We start from the raw sequence: 24113 nt of genomic DNA on the forward strand, positions 1-24113 counted from the left end.
GTTGGTCCATGTTGTCAGACAGTGAAATGTAGATGGAGTCATCACTGTTTGGGGGACGGTACAGAACACATATGAACAAAAGGTGGGAGCGGAGAGGAAGCCGTAGCCAGAGGTACTCCTGGGGGTGAGGAGGAGAGAGGGCAGTGCAAGGAGAGTGAGGAAGAGAGTTTTTGATAAAGATAGCCACCCCACCACCAGGCCGAGGCTCAGGTCTATCATACCGGAGGAGGGAGTAACCAGGAAGAGATATTAAGGAATCAGAGACATCTTGAAGGAGGAAAGTCTCTGTTAAGCAGATCAAGTCTGGATTGTCAGAAGCAACCTGTATGGAGAGATCAGTCAGGTTTAAGCGAAGGCCCCGGATGTTTGAGGTCCATACCGTTAATGAAGAGAGAGGGGGAGCATCGGGTACAGGACAGGGGAGGGGAGGAGTAGGGTAAGATGAAGGATGAGAGGGGGAGGTAGGGAGAGCAGTTGTTAGTGTTTCAGCGATTGCAGAAGAGTTCCAAGAAAGGGAAGGATGAGGAGGATGAAAGCTTTGAAGGTGAAGGGATGAGGCACAGAGAGGGGTTGTTTGAGGGGGGGCAGAGGAAAGAAGAAGGTTGGGGGGGTGGAGGTATGAGATAGAAGGGAGACGAAGTGGGGAGGAGGCAGCTTTGAGGAGGAGGGGGGAGGAGGGAGAATTGGAGAGGAATGGTAAGGGGGGAGATTTGAATGGGAGGGGTTGGGGGGGAGTTTTGAAGGGGAGGAGTGAGGGGGGAGCTTAGGAGGGGAAGGGCAAGGGGGGAGTTCAGGAGTGGAAGGGCAAGGGGGGAGTTCAGGAGTGGAGGGGTATGGGGGGAGTTTAAGAGTGGTGGGGCAAGGGGGGAGTTTAGGAGTGTAGGTGCAAGGGGAGGGATTTGGATGGGAGGGGCAAGAGGGGAGTTTAGAAAGTGGATGATTAATGAAAGACGAACATTGAAAACAAATTGGGTTTGTTGTGATTTTCAAGTTAGCAATCCGGTTCAGAATGATGGAGGAGGGATGGAATGAATGTGAATTTAGACCATGTAGTGAGGGAGACGTATAAGATATTGAATTTCTTTTTTTTGAGGTGGAATGAGTTGGAGAGGAAATTGAGAAAAGCCTTTTATATAGGAAGAAAAACAGCATGTTGTAAAATACCACTGAGTAAAACACTGAAGGGGAAAGGTTATACATATTTAAATAATATTTAAACAGAACAGTGAACAATCTTATGTGCACAAAAATACCAACGGGGGGAGAGCCGAGAGGGACCACCATGAGTCACGTGAAGGGCAAACGGTGGATGGCAAGGAGTTAATGGGGGCGGGGCGAACAGCACACCTGGACAGAAAATACAGGATGAGTCAACAGTACACGTGGAGAAAGGAAAATAAATGTTTTTGGTTTTTTTTTTTTTTGTTTGGTTTTTGGTGGTGGGGGGGGGGGGGGAGGTGGGGATTTAGAACGTTAGACAGAGTATTATGTTCGGGGTAGAAGGGAAAAAAACTAAGAGCCAAGCAAAACACGATTAAGATAACAAACACCGACGGGGGTACAACTACAAGGCCGCACACGAGGAGCAGAACACGATTAAATAATTACAAGTTACAGGAAATTCCAACCAAAAGTAACTATAATCAAAACAATAACGCATGGACGATAAAATAACGAGTTGAAATTTGACAATCTATCTGGGGAAATGGGGGAGAAACACGTGGTCGAAGAACGAACGAACGAACGAATAAGAATGAATAAACGAATGAGAACAGAGAAGGAAATGTTTTTTTTTTGGATTTTTTGAGTTGTGATTTACACAAGGAAGAGGGCTATGGGGTGAAAAGATTGGGAAAACAGAGAACGAAAGTTATTGGATCACAAAAACACGGACCGCTGAGAGAAAAACAAAGCCTCAAGGTTGTACAGTGTTCACTGTACAACTACAAGGCCTCAAAACACGACCCGAATTAACACGATTTTCAATACAGGTATGAAAGATTTGCACCGAAAATCTTCATCGGGAGACAATATATACACCATAAAATAAATAGTTATAACGAAAATACAAATGGGAACAATTACTTAACTTCGATTTCGATGGATAGCATGGAGAGCTGAGAATAAACGAACCCTCGCCAGCAAGACCGGAAACGGCAAACTGTTGATGTCAAAGTGCACGATTCTACCATTAGAAAGAGGGTGCACAAATTTGATCTACATGGAAGGTGTGCCTTTAGGAAACCTTTGCTGTCCAGAAAGAACATCAGGGCAAGAATAAAGTTTGCCAATGAACACCGAGGTAAAGACCAGCACTTCTGGAACAATGTGTTCTGGACAGATGAGTCAAAGGTAGAGCTATTTGGCCACAGTACCAGAAGACATGTTTGGCGAAAACCAAAGAAAGCATTTGACCACAAGAACCTGATACAAACTAAAGTATGGTGGTGGAAATATTATGGTTTGGGGCAGCTTTGCTGCATCAGGGCCTGGGCAGCTCACCATCATAGAATCCACTATGAATTCTTCATTGTACCAGAGGGTGCTTGAGGATAATGTGAGGCCATCTGTCGGAAAGTTGAAGCTCAACCGAAGGTGGACCTTGCAACATGACAATGACCCTAAACATACCACTAAATCCACCAAGGAATGGCTGAAAAGAAAGAAATGAAGGGTTCTGGAATGGCCAAGTTAAAGCCTGGATCTAAATCCCATTGAGATGTTATGGGGGGATTTGAAACGAGCTGTGCATGCAAGAAACCCCTCAAACATCGCACAGCTGATAGAATTCTGCATGGAGGAGTGGGCAAAAATTTCTACCAGTCGATGTCAGAGACTGGTAGACAGTTATAAGAAATGCCTACATGAGGTTGTTTCTGCCAAAGGGGGCAATACCACCAATTAGAGCCAAGGGTGTACTTACTTTTTCCACATGCGAAATTTGCATTTATGTTTATTTAAATTATACAATGGACTACAAAATGTAAATGTTTCATGATATTTGTTATATTATATCACCTTTATCTATCAATATTGTTGAAATGAAGATCAAATAGCTGTATATTGAAATATGTTGAAAAAGTCAAAATTTTATATGGGGTGTACTTACTTTTTCACATGACTGTATGTTCCTTGTCAAAAGTCGCTCCAGGATATTTTCTCTGAGCATCAGGAAGTTGAAGTTTATAATTTCAGTACTAAATGTAAAGCGGTGAATCTTTGTGTGCCTCTGCTTTTCTCGATCACTAAGTTCATAAGAACCCGTACAAGTGGTGTCAGACACCATAGTCAACTTTCCTCCTGGCATACCTCCCATGTCGATCAAATTTGTGCAGCCTCTTTCTAATGGTAGACTCGTGCACTTTAACATCAACAGTGGCAAGAGCTACCTGTAGGTCCCGTGATGACATTCTTCCCGAGTCTGACACCACTGATGTCAGTGTGTATAGCTGGTGTCAGACAATGTACCACCAAACCGTTATCGGTTATAGTCAACTCAGGCTTAGAAGTTCTTTGGGATCGTGATTTAGTTGAACCTCTGTCGGTTTGAATGTTTGAAAGAGAATAGATGTCTGGATCAATTTTTGAATTAAATTTAAATCCCTATTTATATATGTGTGTATATATATTGTTGGGGTTTTGAGAACCCTGCACTTAGTAAATAGTTGTAAATATACCCTTTGTAAATAATTCTCTGTGTAAATACCTCCATTTCATTGTTAAGGTCAAAGGTCGTGCCCTAGTTAGTCCATGAACAACACGTAGCGAACCATAGGCCCTCTTCGTAGTTATTTCATTATTATGTGTTTCAGGTAAGGCTGTGCTTCCAATAGTTGAATCTGCGTTGCATTCATCAAATAAGATATGTCCCTTTCGTTCCCTTCAAAAGCGGTGCGAGTGGTTTGCTATCCCCACAAGACGCCATTGCCATGTGCTCCATCTCGGAGAAGAAGGGGGAGGTGCCGCCGGATCACGGGCATGGCATGTCGACTCGTCATGGGAGGTGGAGTCAGAAAGCCCTTACCGGCCAACCAACGAAAACCCAAAGAAGAGGAAACGAAAGAAGGGCATTTACAAGGAGGAAAAAGCAGATACACAGGGCAAGCCTTAAAACAGTCTTACTTATCAACGCCCAGACAGAACAAACACAGACTCACACGAAAGGGGAATAGCAGGCAGGAATCACTGGACGAGGGGATGAGAAGGCCCAGGCAGACGGTAGCGTTGAGGTCTGGCTCCAGGGGTCGCCTCGCGTCGTGGCGGGAAACCAACCGGTAGGCGTGTTCTCAGAGCTGGCGGCTTGATACGGCCGACAGCAATAAAAGCAACTGCAAGGGACTGCTTCGGAGAGACGCGTGAGGATGTTCATGAGAGAGTTGGACAGAGAAGGTACAAGGTTGGTGAGAAGGCACGAAAGAGAGACTTGATCCGGAGTTGGAAGACGAAGGCAAGGGAGAGAGGAGCATCCCAATCGCTGTATGCAACGACCACTCGCAGTGAACGACACGCACTCGCTGCCTGCCAGGGTTTCCCGCCACGACGCGAGTCGACCCCTGGAGCCAGACCTCAATGCTACCATCTGCCTGGGCCTTCTCATCCCCTCGTCCAGTGATTCCTGCCTGCTATTCCCCTTTCGTGTGAGTCTGTGTTTGTTCTGTCTGGGCGTTGATAAGTAAGACTGTTTTAAGGCTTGCCCTGTGTATCTGCTTTTTCCTCCTTGTAAATGCCCTTCTTTCGTTTCCTCTTCTTTGGGTTTTCGTGTACATAATTAATAAATATCTGTTATTCCTTCACCCTTCTTATTCTTTGGTTCCTCTCATCCGATCGCTTGCGTCCTGTCCCCAATTGTGTACCTGTGGCACGAAATGGCCAACCGTTTTAAATCGGGTTTAGTCAATTGATAACGGCTCGAACCATGGATTGCTAAACCGCTCGGCAAATACCATCTTGTCCGTGGTTCGAGCGGTACTTGTCTCCTTGTTTGGCGGAGGGATTGGTGAAGGTATTCGAGATAACACCTTGACCAATAACCCTGATCAATCCCACCCCACAAAAGAGCGTTACAAGTACCAGGACCGGTCGGTCGGCCAGCTTAACAGGACAAGGGGATTAACCCCCCCTTGCTAACGGGAGTGCCGTCCCCTGGATCCGTAACAATTGGTAGTCAGGAGTTGGGATCTGGAACCTGGGACTAAATTTATTTTGACCAAATTTTGGACACGAATTGTACTATTGGCCGTAACAATTGGTGTCGAGGAGTTGGGATTTGGACCCGAACCAAATTTTTAAGAACATCCAAAAATTTTGCCAAAATTTGGAGCGGCCGAAATTGTATTTAATATCCCAAATTAAAGTCGTGCCATAGATGGTCAAGGCGGTCGGAGGCCGGTGGGGGAGAATCGACCCAGGACCCCAGGGAGGAATTGGGGGAGAGAGAGAGGAGGAAGGCAATGAGAATGCGTTAGAGGGGTTTGCAGGCACACAAGATGGCGGCGCCTCACACGAGGTTACAGGAGGGGCACAAGATGGCGCCTCGCACATGGCGGCGAGGGCCGAACCCGCTGTGGCAGCTGGGGCCGCTGTGCCAATCGGGTTTGACTTCGGATTATTCCTGACCCAACTGGATGCAAAAATGGAGAAAATGAGTGAGAAGATGGGAGGCCAAATTGGAGCAATGAGGGACGAAGCAAGGGGTACCAGTGAGCAATTGAAAAATGACTTGGGTAACCAAATTGGGAAGTTAGAAAATCAAATTGAGGAATTGAGAAATGACCTAGGAAGCAAAATAGAGGGGTTATACAATAAATTTGAGGGGTTAGACGATAAATTTGAGGGGGTAGACAATACATTTGAGGGGGTAGACAATACATTTGAGGGGTTAGACAATAAATTTGAGGGGTTAGACAACAGGTTGGAAGGGCTAGAAGGTAAATTGGGGGGCCAACTGGAGGACGTGGGTAACCAAATCGGGGAAATGAAGGATGGGTTAACGGGGTTGGAAAATAGAATGACCGCCCAGGAGAACCAGATGGAAGGGGTGAAGAATGGGTTAACGGGGCGAGAAGACAAGATGGGAGGCAATTTTGAGGGAGATGGGGGAGCAATCCGCCCAGGAAGTCAAACAAATGGGGGAGCAGATAGAGGAAGTAAAAATCGGGCGAGAAACCAAATTGGACACCCACAAGGGGGATTTGGAGCAGATGAGGGCGGCATCTACCAAAGAGATGGGAGAGATGGGGGAGGATATAAGGCACGGAGTGAGCGAGGAGGTCGCGGGGGTACGCGAGGAGGTAAAGGAAGTGAGGAGCGCATGGAGAAAGAGGTGAGGAACAGCACAGCTAGGTTACAGGGGGGCATAGAAGACCTGACGCGGGGAGTAGAGCAGCTGACAGTGGGACAAAAGGAGTTAGGGGAGCAGGTGGAAAAGAACACGGTGGTAATAGGGGGGTTGAAAGCGACGCAAAAAGAGATCAAGAAAGAACTAAAAAGTGATCAAGAAAGATCAAGATCAAGAACTGATCTTTCCTGGGAAAACCACATTTCAAATCTGGCCTCCAAAGCCAGTCGCCGACTGGGCATCCTCCGTCGTGCGAAGTCCTTCCTTGGTACACCTGAGCTCCTCACCACTTACAAGGCTTTCATCCGCAGCTCTATGGAATACTGCTCTCCCCTCTGGTCTGGTGCTCCTGCCTCACACCTAGCTCGTCTTCACGCTGTTGAAACCAAAGCGTTCAGAATCATTGGAATCTCCCGCGATGAAGCTAACTCCAAGGGCCTTTCACTCACTCACCGCAGGCAGGTTGGTGGTCTTTCCATCTTCTACCGACTCCTCTCTGGCCTTGCCCCCCAAGCTCTCTCTGGGCTCTGTCCCCCAAATATTCCTACAGGTCGCACAAGATCTGCCTGCAACCCTCTTATGGTTAAACTGCCAAAATCAAGACTTTCTGCTCACCTTCACTCCTTCATGCCTCTTTTCTCCCGCCTCTGGAACAAACTCCCTCACTCTCTTCAATCCCACTCCACCCTCCAGGTCTTTAAAACAGCTGTTCACCACCATCTCTTATCTTCCCCCATCCAAAACCTTGATCTTTTCTACCCCCGCTAATTTCACCCAAAATCCTACACGTTTTTTTTTTGAAATACCAACTTCTGTCCTGGAAGTCCTTGGTCCCCTTGTGCTTTATACCTTCCCCCCCCCCCCTCCCACACCTCCTCCCCCGAAGCCCTCTCCCTCCCACACTTCTCCATGCTCTCAAATGATGTGTTTGTGTGCTTCCCCTTCTCTCCCCATCTTGTCTTCCGCTCCCTCTTTTTATATATTTTGTTTGTCTGGTTGATTTGTTTGTGAAATAAATGTTAGCTCTTTCACGAGCCTCGATTCAGTTTACAAAATCAAAAAAAACAAAAAAAACAACTAATAGCTGCAAAGAAGGAATGTCAGACGGTACATGAGGGACTGACGAAGAGGTTAGAGGAAGGTGGTAGAGACAATGGAGACGAAGGAACGGGAAGTCAGGACGCACATAGAAACGACCAAGGTGGCCTTAGAGGAAGAAATTGAAGGGGCGCACAGGGAAATAAAGGAGGTAAAACAGAAATTAGAGGAAGTGGAAGAAGGGGTAAGTGAAATTAAGAAGAGACGGAGGGAGACTAAGAAGGAGATAAAGGAGGAGGTGATGGAATTGGTACAAGGTCTGTGCTCACAGCGTGATGATGTGCTTACTGACCAAATAAAGAGTTTGCAGGTGGCGGTGGAGGAGCGAAGGAACATAGGCACCGAGGTGAGTGCGATATGCTCGGAAATGTACATGGTGTGAGGGGAGATTCAGCGAGCTTGGGTGTTGGTCTAGACCCGGGCGTTCGTGAAAGGCCGCTGGTGAGGTGTGCGCCTAGTGCAGAGTGTGTGGAAAGAGGATGTGTGCAAGAATGTCCGACTATGGGGAGTGTGAGGGGTATTGGTGAGCCAGGGTGTGTGGTGGTGATTGGGTGTGTGCAAGAATGCACCCCCATGAGTGGTACGGAGGATGTCCCGGGGGAGAAGGTGCCCGAGAAAGGTGTGGAACGGAGGTGTGTCTGAGGAAAAAGTGTGCGTCGAGGAGTGAGTGTGCTGTCGAGAGTGAGAGTGAATGCACGACAGAGTTTGGTGGTGAGAGTGACACAGAGAGTGAGTTGGTGGTGGCGCGGGTGCGGGAGGGCACATTGAAGCACGTGATTGGGTGTGCAAAAGAGCGCACACCCATGGTTGTCACAGAGGATGTGACTGAGGAGTGGGCGCGAGGAGGTGTGTTGATGAAGTGTGTGAATGATGAGTGTGTGCCAAGGTGTGTGGTGGTCAGGTGTGTAACAAAGTCTGTGAGCGGAATGAGTGTACCTGCGTGGTGTGTGAGAGGAAGTGCAATAAAAAAGTAAGTGGGATGTACGAGCGGCATTGGAGCGCCGGGCTTGGTGAGCGTGAAAGGGGTCGCGTATGCATGTGAGCATGCGAGTAAGGCATCGACATTAAATGGAGCAGCGGTTAGACCGACGTTTAGCCGACGCGAGCCCTCGGTCCGTGCCGGGCTTTGGGTACTGCAGGAACCGGCGAGGGTTGTAATTAACGGCGGTTCCAAAAGAACCGCCGTGCACGATCTGGGTCGGGCCTCCCCCTGCACGGTCGCGTCCGCGCTCTGCTAAGCGGAGCGAGCGGCCCTGTGCGAGGGAAGGTTAGGGACGGGATGGCGCCCCCTTGTGGATGCGGCGTTCCGGCCGGGCGAGATTGAGCCATCGGGCGGGAGACTGAAAGGCTCCGTGCCGAGGTGGACCTTGGAATCTCCGCCAGAGTAAACCTCCTCCCCTGAACCGAATGCTGGACGGATCCAACCGCAGTAGACAAACCACCCGCATTCATCGCTCGGCTTTGCGAAGCCGATCTTTGAAAATGTAACGATGCACCGAGGCTCGAAGTTTAATGGATGATGGTAGGGATAGGGAATATGATTGGCAAATTGGATTGGCAAATTTGATGGGCAATTTGATTGGCAAATTTTGATTGGCAAAAATTGGATGGGCAAAATTAATAATGAGAGATGCCCGATGTAGAGGGGTGGTAAATCCACCATCCCTCCCATCCACCCGGGCACATGAGCTATAGATTATGGGGTTTTGGCGGTGCAAACCAAGCCAGGGAGGGTTTGGATAATGGATTAAGGATCTAGAGAAATGACAATAGGCAACTGTAGGGTTAAGTAGCGACATTGTACCTGTAGTGGGGACGTAGAATAGATTAGGTGGATTATAACGATGAGGGAGCGCAGTAGTATAAGGCGCGACTTGGAAGCGCGAGTTTCAGAAGGGGGGTCAGCTTAGACGATGCAGTGTGTGTGAAGGAGGTGATTGAGCAGCATATTGTGAAAAGTGTGAGTTGAGTGCGTAGTATTGAATGAATGGTCCTGGAGGAGAGATGGCTGCATGAGCCACCAGGTGTGTGTGAGCACAGGTGTGTAAGTGAAGCACAGGTGTATGGAGAATGGTTGCAGGCAATAAATGGTATGGAATATATGGAGAATGGAATGGATGGAATGGAGTAAGGAATGGATGGTGTGGAGCGAGTAGTGTGGAATATGTGGAGTGGAGTGCTTGGTGCGGAAGGAGTGTATGGGGAAGAGGGACCCCTTTCATGAATACCCGGGGAGGGTAGTTTAAGAGTAGGTAGGGGTCATAGGTAAATTGTGGTGGATATTGGCATCTGTGGTGCGTATGGTAGAATGGTGTTTGGATGGGTGCATTAGTGAAGTGGAAATGGCTGGGCGTGTGGCCTGTTAGTGAGTGTAGTTGAATGGGCACTCCGCCACTGTGAGGATGTCGGCCAGGTGAGGCCGCAGGTGGGCTCTGGGAGCCGGTAGAGTTGTTCAGTGGGGCCCAAGGATCCGGAGGACGGACCCGGGTAGCCCAGTGCCAGAGAGGGCACCGAGTGGGGAGAGCGCCAGAGGGCCTTCCCCAGGTAGATAGGTTAGGGAAAGGAGCAGGTAAGCTCGGAGGCAACAACAGTGGCGGAGGTGTGCAGGTGAGTAGAACTGCTAGGGGAGCCACACGACTCAGCCCCGAAATTGTGCGAAGGCAAAGGGAGTTGAATCGGGGGAGTGAGACCCCAAATTGGTGAGTGCCACAGATGGTCAGTGGGAATTGGTTTTTAGAACTGCATAGAGTAAGGTGGCCAATGGTTTTGCAGGGAAAGACTCCGGGTAGAGTAAAAATGTTAGTCATTTACAGGATAGTTAGGATGGAAATCCCTTCGCACCATCTGCAGCCACTCACCTGAGATGATGACAAGACTCCACACCATGTTTTTTTGTGCAAATGTTTTGGAATGGTGAGACGCATCATGACGTGGGGGTGACATTGTGCTTGTTGTTCCATCTCTTCCTCCTTATGAGGAATTGATGAGGAATTTGAATCAATGGCAAATTTGGTTAGAGGGATTGTGGACGAATTTGGAATTAGGGGAGATATGGGGGAAGACAGGACGTAGAGACGAATTGTAAATTGGTGTAAATATGGGGTAAGGGGCAAGGGTAGATTAGGTGACGGTGGGGGGGGGGTGACCTACGATAGGGACGGGCTTTCTCCGCTCGCTCCCCATGTGCACCTCACTCTGCATTGCCTTGTTTTAATGTGTACTCTTGCGCCCTTACCCATCGCTAACTCTGCTTTGTCTTCCTCCCCACCCACCACCCATGGACCGTGGTCTTGGGCACTGAGGGAAAAGTGTGCAGGCGTCGCAGTTGCGTGCCCGCATTCCCGCTGCCAGCTGCCTGGACCGATGCACCACTTTATGGACCACACGACTTGCGGCCTAAGCGCCACATATGGACCACACGTTTGTGGCATGACCCCTCTGCTGGGACCGGCCATTGTGGCCAAAAGACTTCGCTTGCAGACCTCGGTGAGGTGGCACTAAGCCATGCAGGTGGACCACCATAGTTGGCCCCTGCTGGCCATAATTTAAAAAAAAACGGACACGTTTTGTGCTTTTTGTTTTATTAGCCATCAAATAGGCCGCAAGAACAGCAAGAAAGAGCAACATCAAGACAATCGGCCCAGCAGAGTGGAGAAGACATCGGACACCATTTGATTGACATTTAAATGTATGACTGTGCACTGGATGGTGCTTTGATGGTGCTTGTTATTGGTGCTTTGGTGCTTTTTGGTGTTTTTGGTGCTTGCATGCTCGGGGATGCATTGCAATATCAATTCTGCATCCCCGGGCATGTGAGGGTGGTGTATCGGTGCAGTGCATGCTTTTCCTCCCTCCCGCAGGATTCCTTTTGCTTCCCAAGAAAGACAGGTCCTGGGTTGCAGTGTAAATACAAAATAGTGTCTTGTAAATAATGCTCCCCACCGTAAATGTGTAGTTTGAAAATAATTCCGCAATTCGGTTATTCTGTGGGTGTGAATCTGTTAGGGAGGATGCAACATAGCAGGGGGACATACTTAATTGTTTTTAAAACTGTCACACTCAGGGTAAGGTTAATAGTAGAGGGTAACTACATCTGAGTGTCACATTAAGTTAAAGTTTTGTCGGCCCGTGTCGTGCCTGGAGGAATGAGGGTGCTGTGTTGGTGTTTTGAGAACCCTGCACCTAGTAAATAGTTGTAAATATACCCTTTGTAAATAATTCTCTGTGTAAATACCTCCATTTCATTGTTAAGGTCAAAGGTCGTCCCCTAGTTAGTCCATGAACAACACGTAGCGAACCATAGGCCCTCTTCGTAGTTATTTCATTATTATATGTTTCAGGTAAGGCTGTGTTTCCAATAGTTGAATCTGCATTGCATTAATCAAATAAAATAGGTCCCCTTCGTTCCCTTCAAAAGTGGTGCGAGTGGTTTGCTATCCCCACAAGACGCCATTGCCATGTGTTCCATCTCGGAGAAGAAGGGGGAGGAGCCGCCGGATCACGGGTGTGGCATGTCGACTCGTCATGGGAGATGGAGTCAGAAAGCCCTTACCTGCCAACCAGCACCGCGGTGAGCCAACCAGTAGGCGTGTTCTCAGAGCTGGTGGCTTGATACGGCCGACAGCAATAAAAGCAACTGCAAGGGACTGCTTCGGAGAGACGCGTGAGGAGGTTCAAGAGAGAGGACCGAGGAGGAAGAACCGAGAGAGGAGCACCGAGCAGCTTGTTGAGCACGAGTATCGTTGGGGTGCAAGAGTCGGTGCGCTCGGGTCGCCAAGACAGCGGCAACATAAACCGCGCTGCCTGCCGGGTTTTCACCGCTGAAACCATATACGTGGGGCCGCCGCCAGCTGCTCGTTTTCCAGCCCAGAGCGTGGATTCGAAGCGGACCTCCTCGCTGTGTTTTTCCTCCGAACCTTCTTGCAGCCATTCCTGCCTGCAATTCCTTTTGTCGTGTAAGTCTGTTGTCTGTCCTTTTTGTTGTCTGGGTTTCAATAATTAAGACTGCTTAAGGCTGCCCTGTGTATCTTCTTCTTCTTCTTCACTGTATAAATGCCCTTCTTTCGTTTTCCTCTTATAGATAGTAATAAACACATGTTCCTTCTTACCTTTGGTTTCTTTCTCATTCGATCGTTTTCATCCCTTCTTTCATTTGAATATACGTGGCACGATTTGGTCAACCACTTTATAATCAGGTTTAGTCTGCTGATAATGGCTCGAACCGCGGATTGCTAAACCGCTCGGCAAATACCATCTTGTCCGTGGTTCGAGCGGTACTTGTCTCCCTGTTTTGCGGAGGGATTGATAAAGGTATTCGGGATAACACCTGGACCAATAACCCTGATCAATCCCACCCCGCAAAAGAGCGTTACAAGTACCAGGAACGGTCGGACGGCCAGCTTAACAGGACAAGGGGATTAACCCCCCTTGTTAACGGGAGTGACGACCCCCGGATCCGTAACAATATTTATGTATATATATATATATATATATATATATATATATATATATATATATATATATATATATATATATATATATTGTTACGGATCTCAGAGGCGGCACTCCCCTTGGCCTGTTAAGCTGGCCGTCTCTGGTCCTGGTACTTATAACGCTCTTTTGCCGGGTGAAATTGGTCAGGGTTATTGGTCAAGGTGTTCTCCCGAATACCTTTACCAATCCCTCCACAAAACAGGGAGACAAGTACTGCTCGAACCATGGACAAGATGGTATTTGCCGAGCGGTTTAGCAATCCGCGATTCGAGCCGTTAACAAAGGACTAAACCCAACTATTGCGTTTGGCCGAATCGTGCCACAGGTACTCAATCGAAAGAAGGGACTAAAGCGATCGGGGGAAAGAAGAAAGCAAAGTCAGGAATACTAGACATTTATTAATTATGTACAAAACCAAAGAACCAAAGAAGAAACGAAAGTAATAGACAGAAGAAGAAGAAGAAGAAGACACAGGGCAGCCTTAAGCAGTCTTCTATTATTCCCCAGGACAACAAACAGGACAGACAAACAGACTTACACGACAGGGAATGGCAGGCAGGAATGACTGGAAGAAGGGATGAGAAGGCCCAGGCAGACGGTAGGCGTCGAGGTCCAGCTCCAGGAGTCGACTCGCGTTGTGGCGGGAAAACCCTGGCAGGCAGCGAGCACGTATCATTCACCGCGAGCGGACGTTGCATATGGCGATAGGATTGGGATGCTCCGTCTTCTCACGCGTCTCTCTCTCCAACTCTCTTGAACCCTCTCACTCAACTGGTACATTCTCACCCGACTCGTACCTTCTCACGCGTCTCTCTCTGCCTTCTTCTCTCAAAAGGCTTCGCGCTCGTGCTTATATTACCCATGTTGGAATCAATCCGCGCTTCATAGAGCCACGCCCGTGATCGCCTTTCGTCAGCCCTGGTTGGCTGGTGGGGGCTCACTGGCCACGCCTCGGGTGGTGCATCGGCGTGCCACGCCCGTGATCTGGCGGCTCCGCCCCCTTCTTCCTCGGCTTGACCGCATGGCTAATGGCGGCTTGGGGCAATCAAACGAACCAAGACAAGGGGCAGCGAACGCTGTTGGCAAGCGAGGTACCACAATTTGAAGAGGGAGATCAAAATGGACGGAATGGGGCCTATCTTATTTGAATAATGCAACGCAGATTCAACTACTGGGAACAGATCCTTAACTGAAATACATAATAATGAAATAACTACGGAGAGGTCCTATGGTTCGCTATGCGTTGCACATGGACTAACTAGGGTGCGATCTTTAACAAACCAATTGATGGGAATATTTACAGGGGAACATTTTTAAGGGAAACATTTATAAAATTTACGAGTGAAGGTTCTAAAAACCATAACAATATATATATATATTATATATATATATATATATATATATATATATATATATTATATATATATATGTATATATATGTATATATATATATATATATATATATATATATATATATATATATATATATGTTATATATGTTATATATATATATATATATATATATATATATATATATATATAATATATATATATATATATATATATATATATATATATATATATATATATATATATATATATATATATATATATATATTGTTGCGGATTCTCCTGGTCGGCCTTTCCCCTTACCAAGGGGGGAATAGTCCCCTTGTCTTTTACTAGCCGACGTGATCCGGGGCTATGACGTTCCTTCCAGACGGCGTTGAGTAGGGTGGTAGGCCGAATTCCTATTACCTAAGTACCAACACCACCCAGGAAGCAAGGAAATAAACCCTGCCCGAATCACGGTTATAAGTGGAAACGCCGAGCGATAGCGAACCGTGATCTGAGCCGTTAACAAGAACTAAACCCGATCTGAGCGGTTCCGAATCGTGCCACGCTTACCCAATGGAGGAAAACACTGATATGGTCGAATTAGGAAGAAACAAGGAATAACAATTGGTTTATTTACAATTTGTACAGGAAGGAGAAGAAGAACACACAGTGCAGCTTAATTCAGTCTTAACTTATCCCAGGACACGGGCCCGTTTCACACTCAGACACACTCACACATGGATGTAGATGGTCGTGTTGATGGTCCAGGGATGACGGCGTCCAGGCTGTTCACTCCGGTCCCCGACTCGTACTGCGAAGCAGATGGTCAGGGCGGCAGAAGCTCCCCGCGGGTCGTTGACGTGGAGCGGACAATTATGGGGTTAAATGCGGGGCGAAATGTAGGCTGGCTGGGCGATTACTATGCTGTTCAGCCACGTACATAATAAATGAACCGGGCTTTTTATGCGCTCCCAATACAGTTCCCTGCAAAGCGCATCTCCCGCAGGAGTCCTCTCACAGAGCGCGATCCCTTGCAGTTCTTTCACAAAGCCCCTCACTCATCAGTCCTTTTTACCAAGCGCGAATCCTTCCGTCCTCATACAATCAGACATCTCCGCGCAGTCCTCATTAAGCCAACCTTCCAACGAGTCCTCTTTACAATGCGTTTTCCTAACGAGTCCTCTCTAAGGGCTTTGTGCATGCGCTTATATAGCCTTTACAGCGAACCTTCCAGCACTTGCTAGATGTGCCCTTTCCATGCCCTCTCAGCCATGCCCAGTGAGCCCTGGTTGGTTGTTGGCTCTTACCGTCTCCCGCTGCCACTCCCCGACCTCAATGCCGGCTCCACCCTCTCTCAGCCCTACCTCGTGGCATTTGACTGGTTTGAGCGAGCAACTGGCAGCTATCACTGCCGGCCCAACATGTAACAAACGAGGTGGATTAGCCTAATCAGGGCACGGGATGGATGCTGCCCAACGAGGTCGATTTGGAGGGTGGCCGCAAAATGAACGGGACCGAAGCTTATTATTTCGTTACACAACGCAGATGTCACAAGTCGAAATGGCCTTATCCTCACACATACTATGACATAACTAATGTTCTAAGGTGGCCTACGTGTTGCTTATGGACTAACTATGGGGGCAAACCTTTAACCTTTAATGACGTTATATGTACACTTTCAAAAACCGCAACAATATATATATATATATATATTTATATATACAGACTTGGCATTTAATCTGGAATTTTTTTTTCTTCTTGACTTGGGTTACCTTTCTGACCTCAGTATATCAATCTGGTGAGTTTCTTTTACACTTTGGTGATTTATTTGTTAAAAGAACCATGTCACTGATTGTCTGTCGCAGCATGAAGTCAACAACAGGATTATATCACAGGTGGCGCGGCAAAATGTACGGACAGGTGCATTTGATGATTGGCTTCACATTCGGGTATACAAGGGTTGTTGCGTTCTGTATTAGTGGAAACCAACTGCTGCACGTCTCCGTAAGTTATTGCCGCTTCCTCTGGAGATGGTCCGTCAACTCGACAATGCTGTTTGTCATGGAGTGGTGGCTTTACGAAATTACGGCATGAAACAGCGTGCTATTGCTCGGCAGTATGGCATCACTCAAGGTCAGGTGTCAAAGATCCTGAAACGAAATGCTCAGAGGGGTGTCCCTACTCCAATACCGAGGCCAGGACGTCCCCGCAGAACCACAAGGAGGGATGATCACCAGCTGCACCGGTTAGTCCGCAATGGCCGTACCAAGTCAGCTAATCGGCTTAGGGCTGAGTGGCAGCAACTGACAAATGTGCCTGTATCCAGAAGGCTAGTCAACCAACGACTGGTTCAAGCAGGCTATCGTGCCAGGCATCCCCTGAGAAAGCCACGCCTGACCAGACAACACCGCCAGCGCCGATTGCAGTGGGCCAGAGAGCACCGTCAATGGCAGCCAGGACACTGGAATCACATGATCTTCAGTGACAAGTCTAGATTTCTGGTCTGTCGTCAAGATGGCCGAGTCCGAGTGCACAGACAAGTGCATGAAGCCTACAACAAAGATTGTATAGTGCCAAGAGTCCAAGCTGGAGGTGGTGGGGTGACCGTTTGGGCTGCTTTTCATGCAGGGGGCAAAACTGACCTGGTTGTTCTGAATGGAAACCTGAACCAGTTGAAGTACAGGGCCATTCTGGAAGAAACATTGCTTCCATTTGCTCATTCAGCCTTTCGAGGAAACCTTGTCTTCCAAGATGACAATGCACGGCCTCATCGTGCTCGCATGATCCAACACTTTCTTGCTGACCATGGTGTAGAGCATATGGAGTGGCCTGCCATGTCCCCGGATATGAATCCGATAGAGAACTTGTGGGCAGAATTAACGCGTCAAATCGACCACTTGGACCAGCAGCCGACCTCTGTGCGTGAATTGCAGCAGGCTATTGTCACTGCATGGCAAGCGATTCCTGTCCAAATCTTGGCAAATCTCGTGAACAGCATGCCTCAACGTGTACGTGCTCTCCTGAATGCCGTTGGGGTTACACGAAGTACTGAACTGTAATTTTACTGTCCGTAATCCCAGTCGTAATTTAACTTTTGTTTTTGTTAAAAAAATTTTGGTCTAATGTGCAAAATAAAGAGATACTTCTGGAAAACGTGCAGAAGTTTAACACAGTACTGTCCATGAATTGAGTTCGATATCAGTTGACATCACTTTCAAGGATCAATTTATTTGTTTCGAAATGTCAAATGTGGTTTTTGTTTCTTTTAAAGGTCACATCAACAAAATCTAGAATAATTTCAACATAATTCCAATGAACTTTTGGTTCTACGACATCTTGAAAAGTAAGTTCACCCCCACAAAAAAAATATTCCATATTAAATGCCAAGTCTGTATATACGTACATACAGTCACATGAAAAAGTAAGTACACCCGATGTAAAGTTTTGACTTTTTCAACATATTTCAACATAGTTATTTGATCGTCATTTCAATAATATTGAAATATAAAGGTGACATAATATAACAAATATCATGAAACATTTACATTTTGAAGTCCATTGTATAATTTAAATAAACATAAATGCAAATTTCGCATGTGGAAAAAATAAGTGCACCCCCACATTTATCATTACTTCAAATACCTAAAATTAGAATCAGGTGCACCAGCTCAGGTGCAAATGATTAGAACATCGTTGGAGAGGATCTTGGAGCGGTTCCGAAGGGATGAGAACTGTCTTATTTAAACCTCAGACATTTAGTTTGGTTTGCTCTTTGTTGTTGAAGTGTGCGGCGTCACCATGCCTAGATCAAAAGAGCTCTCTGAGGCCTTCAGAAAGAAGGTTATAGATGCCTACGAGTCTGGGAAGGGATTTAAAAAGATCTCCAAACAAGAAAACAAGTACAGATACATTCAAAGTACACCGCCCCCATGCCAAATAATTAAATATCCGACAGCCCGGCATTGCCGGGGCGCCTCCGGCACCCGGCAATACCACAGTGGAGCTCATAGAGGCTGCATTGGGAGGGAGAGGTGTACACTAATTGATTGATTAATTGTATAATTAAAATCAATAAAAGATTATCCCAAAATATTTTCTTAATCAATTGGCTAATAGCATAACGAAACCACGAGTGCTTCATCCGAAGATGTATCTTTTAGAAATTTAATTAAATAAGTCATTAATAAAAAATTAAATTATTAATTGATTAATCAATAAATAATTAATCGATTAATCAATAAATAATTAATCGATTAAATGATTAATCAATAAATCAAAAATATCCTTGATAAACCACCACAATTTCATCCGAATCTGTAACTTAAAAAATTAATTAATTAGGTCATTCATCGAATAAGTAAATAATTAATCGATTAAATGCATGATTAATCAATAAATCAAAAATATCCTTGATAGCCACATCACTTGGTCACTGTCATGTCCAAATATTAGCTTCCCAGCTAAAAAGGTGCCTGAGATATTGGCCAAATGAGAAAGAAAATAAAAAAATGATTAATAATGAAAATAAATAAATAATAATCATAAAAAAATTAATTTATTAATCAATTCGGTCACAGAACACATAAACCACCACCATTTCATCAGAATCTGTAACTTAAAATAAAAAAAAATTAGTCATTAATCGAATAATTAAATAATTAATCGATTAATTGATTAATTGATTAATTAATAAATCAAAAATAGCCTTTGCAGCTAAATCACCTGGTCATTGGGATGTCCAAATATCAGCTTCCTAACTCAAAAGGTGCCTTAGTTCATGGTCAGAAGAGAAAGGAAATTTGATTAATTAAATAAGTACTTAATTCATCGCTAATAATTAAATAACTCCTCAATTAATTGATTAATCAAAAAACAAAAAATAATGTTTTTGACAAAGGACTTGCTCATTATTGTGCCGAAATTTCAGCTTCCTAGCTCAAAGGATGGCTGAGATATCGCCCGGACAAACAAACAAACAAGAAAACAAGAAAGCAAGAAAACAAGAAAGCAAGAAAACAACCAGTGTGAAAACTGACTACTCCCTTTCAGCGTGCATCACTGTCGTCAATGACGATTTGCAATGCCTGGATATGGCATAGGAAAGGTGCGGTGTACAACAAGAAAGCAAGAAAACAACCAGAGTGAAAACTGAGTACTCCCTTTCAGCGTGCGTCACTGCCGAGACCCCTTCGGTGCCCAGCAATGACGTTTTGCAATGCTTGGAGAAGGCATAGGAAAGGAGTGGTGTACAACAATTTGAAATCAATCATTCGATTGTCCGGAAGATCATCTACAAATGGAGAAGATTCCAAACAACTGCCAACTTGTTCATGCCAGGCCGCCCCAGCAAGTGCAGCCTGAGAGCAGACCGCAATATGCTGAAAGAAGTCTCTAAGAACCCCAGAATGTCATCACGGGACCCACAGGTAGCTGTTGCCACTGTTGACGTCAAAGTGCACGAGTCTACCATAAGAAAGAGGCTGCACAAATTTGATCTACATGGGAGGTGTGCCAGGAGGAAACCTTTGCTGTCCAGAAATTGCATCAGGGCAAGAATAAAGTTTGCCCATGAATACCTAGGCAAAGACCAGCACTTCTGGAACAATGTGCTCTGGACAGGTGAGTGAAAGGTAGAGCTATTTGACCACAATACCAGAAGACATGTTTGGCGAAAACCAAAGACAGCATTTGACCACAAGAGGCTGATACCAACTGTAAAGCATGGTGGTGGAAATATTATGGTTGGGGCAGCTTTGCTGCATCAGGGCCTGGGCAGCTCACCATCATAGAATCCACTATGAATTCTTCATTGTACCAGAGGGTGCTTGAGGATAATGTGAGAACATTTGTCGGAAAGTTGAAGCTCAATCGAAGGTTGACCTTGCAACATGACAATGACCCAAAACATACCAGTAAATTCACCAAGGAATGGCTGAAAATAAAGAAATAGAGAGTTCTGGAGTGGCCAAGTCAAAGCCCAGATCTAAATCCCATCAAGCTGTTGTGGGGCGATTTGAAACAAGCTATGCATGCAAGAAACCCCTCAAACATCGCACAGCTGAAAGAATTCTGCATGCAGGAGTGAGCAAAAATTTCTCCCAGTCGATGTCAGAGACTGGTAGACAGTTATAAGAAACGCCTACTTGAGGTTGTTTCTGCCAAAGGGGGCAATACCACCTATTAGAGCCAAGGGTGTATTTACTTTTTCCACATGCGAAATTTGCATTTATGTTTATTTAAATTATACAATGGACTAGAAAATGTAAATGTTTCATGATATTTGTTATATTATATCACCTTTATCTATCAATATTGTTGAAATGAAGATCAAATAGCTGTATGTTGAAATATGTTGAAAAAGTCAAAACTTTACATGGGGTGTACTTACTTTTTCACGTGACTGTATATATACATACATATACATACAACATTCGTTCAAAACACACCTGGTCACAAGTGTGCCGCACTGACCGGGGCCTCAGTCGAGGTCCTCAGCATCATCCCATTTCGGCCCTTCAACCTCGATACGGTCAGCGAAGGTGAGCCAGCAGGGGCACATCCACATCCACATGCAGCAACGACACCTGGATGCGTACATACCCCCACCCCCAGCCAGTACGAATGCAGACTACAACAACAACAACATCTCCGCATCCAGAATCCACAGCACCAAACAAATACGGTGGAACACTCAAACACCCACCTTTATACCCTTCACCACTCACCAACAAAACACACCAGATCATTCATACACACACATACACACCCATACACACCCATACACACACATACACACACACACACAACACCAACCAACCAACCACCTACCCTTACAACATACACCACTCTACATACAAAAACACACACACCCTCACCCACTCACTCATATACACAAAATAAGAAATAATAATAGTAACCAATTTTTTTTTTTTTTTTACATATACAGACTTTTTATTACATATACATATACAGACATATACATATATTTAATATGAAATATTTTTTTGTGGGGGTGAACTTACTTTTCAAGATGTCGTAGAACCAAAAGTTCATTGGAATTATGTTGAAATTATTCTAGATTTTGTTAATGTGACCTTTAAAAGAAACAAAAACCACATTTGACATTTCGAAACAAATAAATTGATCCTTGAAAGTGATGTAAACTGATATCGAACTCAATTCATGGACAGTACTGTGTTAAACTTCTGTACGTTTTCCAGAAGTATCTCTTTATTTTGCACATTAGCCAAAAAATTTTTTTTTTAAACCAAAGTTAAATTACGACTGGGATTACGGACAGTAAAATTACAGTTCAGTACTTTGTGTAACCCCCACGAGCATTCAGGAGAGCACGTACACGTTGAGGCATGCTGTTCACAAAATTTGCCAAAGTTTGGACAGGAATCGCTTGCCATGCAGTGACAATAGCCTGCTGCAATTCACGCGCAGAGGTCGGCTGCTGGTCCAAGTGGTCGATTTGACGCGTTAATTCTGCCCACAAGTTCTCTATCGGATTCATATCCGGGGACATGGCAGGCCACTCCATATGCTCTACACCACGGTCAGCAAGAAAGTGTTGGATCATGCGAGCACGATGAGGCCATGCATTGTCATCTTGGAAGACAAAGTTTCCTCAAAAGGCTGCACTAGCAAATGGAAGCAATGTTTCTTCCAGAAAGGCCCTGTACTTGAACTGGTTCAGGTTTCCATTCAGAACAACCAGGTCAGTTTTGCCCCCTGCATGAAAAGCAGCCCAAACGGTCACCCCACCACCTCCAGCTTAGACTCTTGGCACTATACAATCTTTGTTGTAGGCTTCATGCACTTGTCTGCGCACTCAGACGCGGCCATCTTGACGATAGACCAGAAATCTCGACTCGTCACTGAAGATCACTTGATTCCAGTGTCCTGGCTGCCATTGACGGTGGTCTCTGGCCCACTGCAATCGGCGCTGGCGGTGTTGTCTGGTCAGGCGTGGCTTTCTCAGAGGACGCCTGGCACGATAGCCTGCTTGAACCAGTCGTTGGTTGACTAGCCTTCTGGATACAGGCACATTTGTCAGTTGCTGCCACTCAGCCCTAAGCCGATTAGCTGACTTGGTACGGCCATTGCGGATTAACCGGTGCAGCTGGCGATCATCCCTCATTGTGGTTCTGCGGGGACGTCCTGGCCTCGGTATTGGAGTAGGGACACCCCTCTGAGCATTTCGTTTCAGGATTTTTGACACCTGACCTTGAGTGATGCCATACTGCCGAGCAATAGCACGCTGTTTCATGCCGTAATTTCGTAAAGCCACCACTCCATGACAAACAGCATTGTCGAGTTGACAGACCATCTCCAGAGGAAGCGGCAATAACTTTTGGAGACGTGCAGCAGTTGTTTTCCACTAATACAGAATGCAACAACCCTTGTATACCCGACTGTGAAGCCAACCATCAAAAGCACCTGTCCGTACATTTTGCCACGCCACCTGTGATATAATCCTGTTGTTCACTTCTTGCTGCGACAGACAATGAGTGACATGGTTCTTTTAACAAATAAATCACCAAAGTGTAAAAGAAACTCACCAGATTGATATACTGAGTTAAGAAAGTAAACCCAAGTCAAGAAAAAAAAAAATTCCATATTAAATGCCAAGTCTGTACATATATATATATGTCATATATATAATTTTACATATATATATTTATATATATTGTTACGGGTCGCGGACAAGATGTTACTTTGGGCCGAGCGGATGGTCAACCGCGACCGTTACAGGATCCCCGATTAGCCCGACTCCCCCAACGTTGACCAATCGCGCCACAGGTATTCAATCGGGAAACCTCTAAAGCGACCGAATGTAAAGAGGAAGAGAGAAGAAAACAGAGTGCGGAGGAATAACAGGATTTATTATACACACAAGCAAAAAGAAAGCAGTCACGTTTATTTACAACACATAAGATGCAGGTGACACAGTGCAATCTTTAGCTTATACAGACTTAATTACCTACCCAGGACAGAACAAACGAAGACGACTCACACGGGCAATGATGACAGGATTTGGCTGGAAGGAGAGGAAAGTCCACTGGGTCCGGCAGCACGATCCGCACGTTGGGCAGCCGCCGTTCCTTCGCGGCCCTGCTCCGAACTGCCGTCCAGGTCCCTAAGCGGTTGGCGAGCGTTGTTGCTGCTGCTGCTGTAGACGCTGCCGCTCGCGAGCAAGGTGACGAATAGCAGGCTTGGTGCTTCCTTGAATAATCTCTGCTTGTTGGACCTCACAACTCAGCTCTTTCTTGGACCCTCTCTCTTCTCAGCTCATCTGCCTTGGACCTCCTCTCGTCTCAACGGCTTGGACTCCCTCTCGTCTCAACGGCTTGGACTCCCTCTCGTCTGCCTGTAAAAGCTCATCTGCCTTGGGAAACGCCCTGCCGTGGGTTATATAGGCCCCGCCCCTCAACCTTTGCGAACCTCCCCGATAGCTCTTCCTCCGCCCTCCCTAGCCAAACCCCTGGCTCATGGTTGGTCGAGTGGGGCTGGCTCACTCCTCCCCTCTATGACGAGGTGGAGACACGCCTTTCTTCTCCGACCCTGCCTCGTGGTCAATGGCGGTTATTGGAGGGGAGGTAATTGCCAATCGACAAAAAGGGGGAATGGAGGTTTTGGGAATGGGAATGAAGGGAATCTATCTCTTTCACTGGTGCAATGGAGTATTTCAATTAATGGGAGACACAGCCTTACCCTAAAACACAGAATAAGATATAACTATCGAACAGGGGTATTCTATTATTGGCTGACGTGTATGCTTGTGGACTAATTATGGGACGCCCTTTGACCTTTACACAGCTCCGGAGGCAGGAGGCGCAGA

Source organism: Myxine glutinosa, chromosome 3, assembly GCF_964187855.1.
Source record: "Myxine glutinosa chromosome 3, kmMyxGlut1.1, whole genome shotgun sequence".
NCBI lineage: Eukaryota > Metazoa > Chordata > Myxini > Myxiniformes > Myxinidae > Myxine > Myxine glutinosa.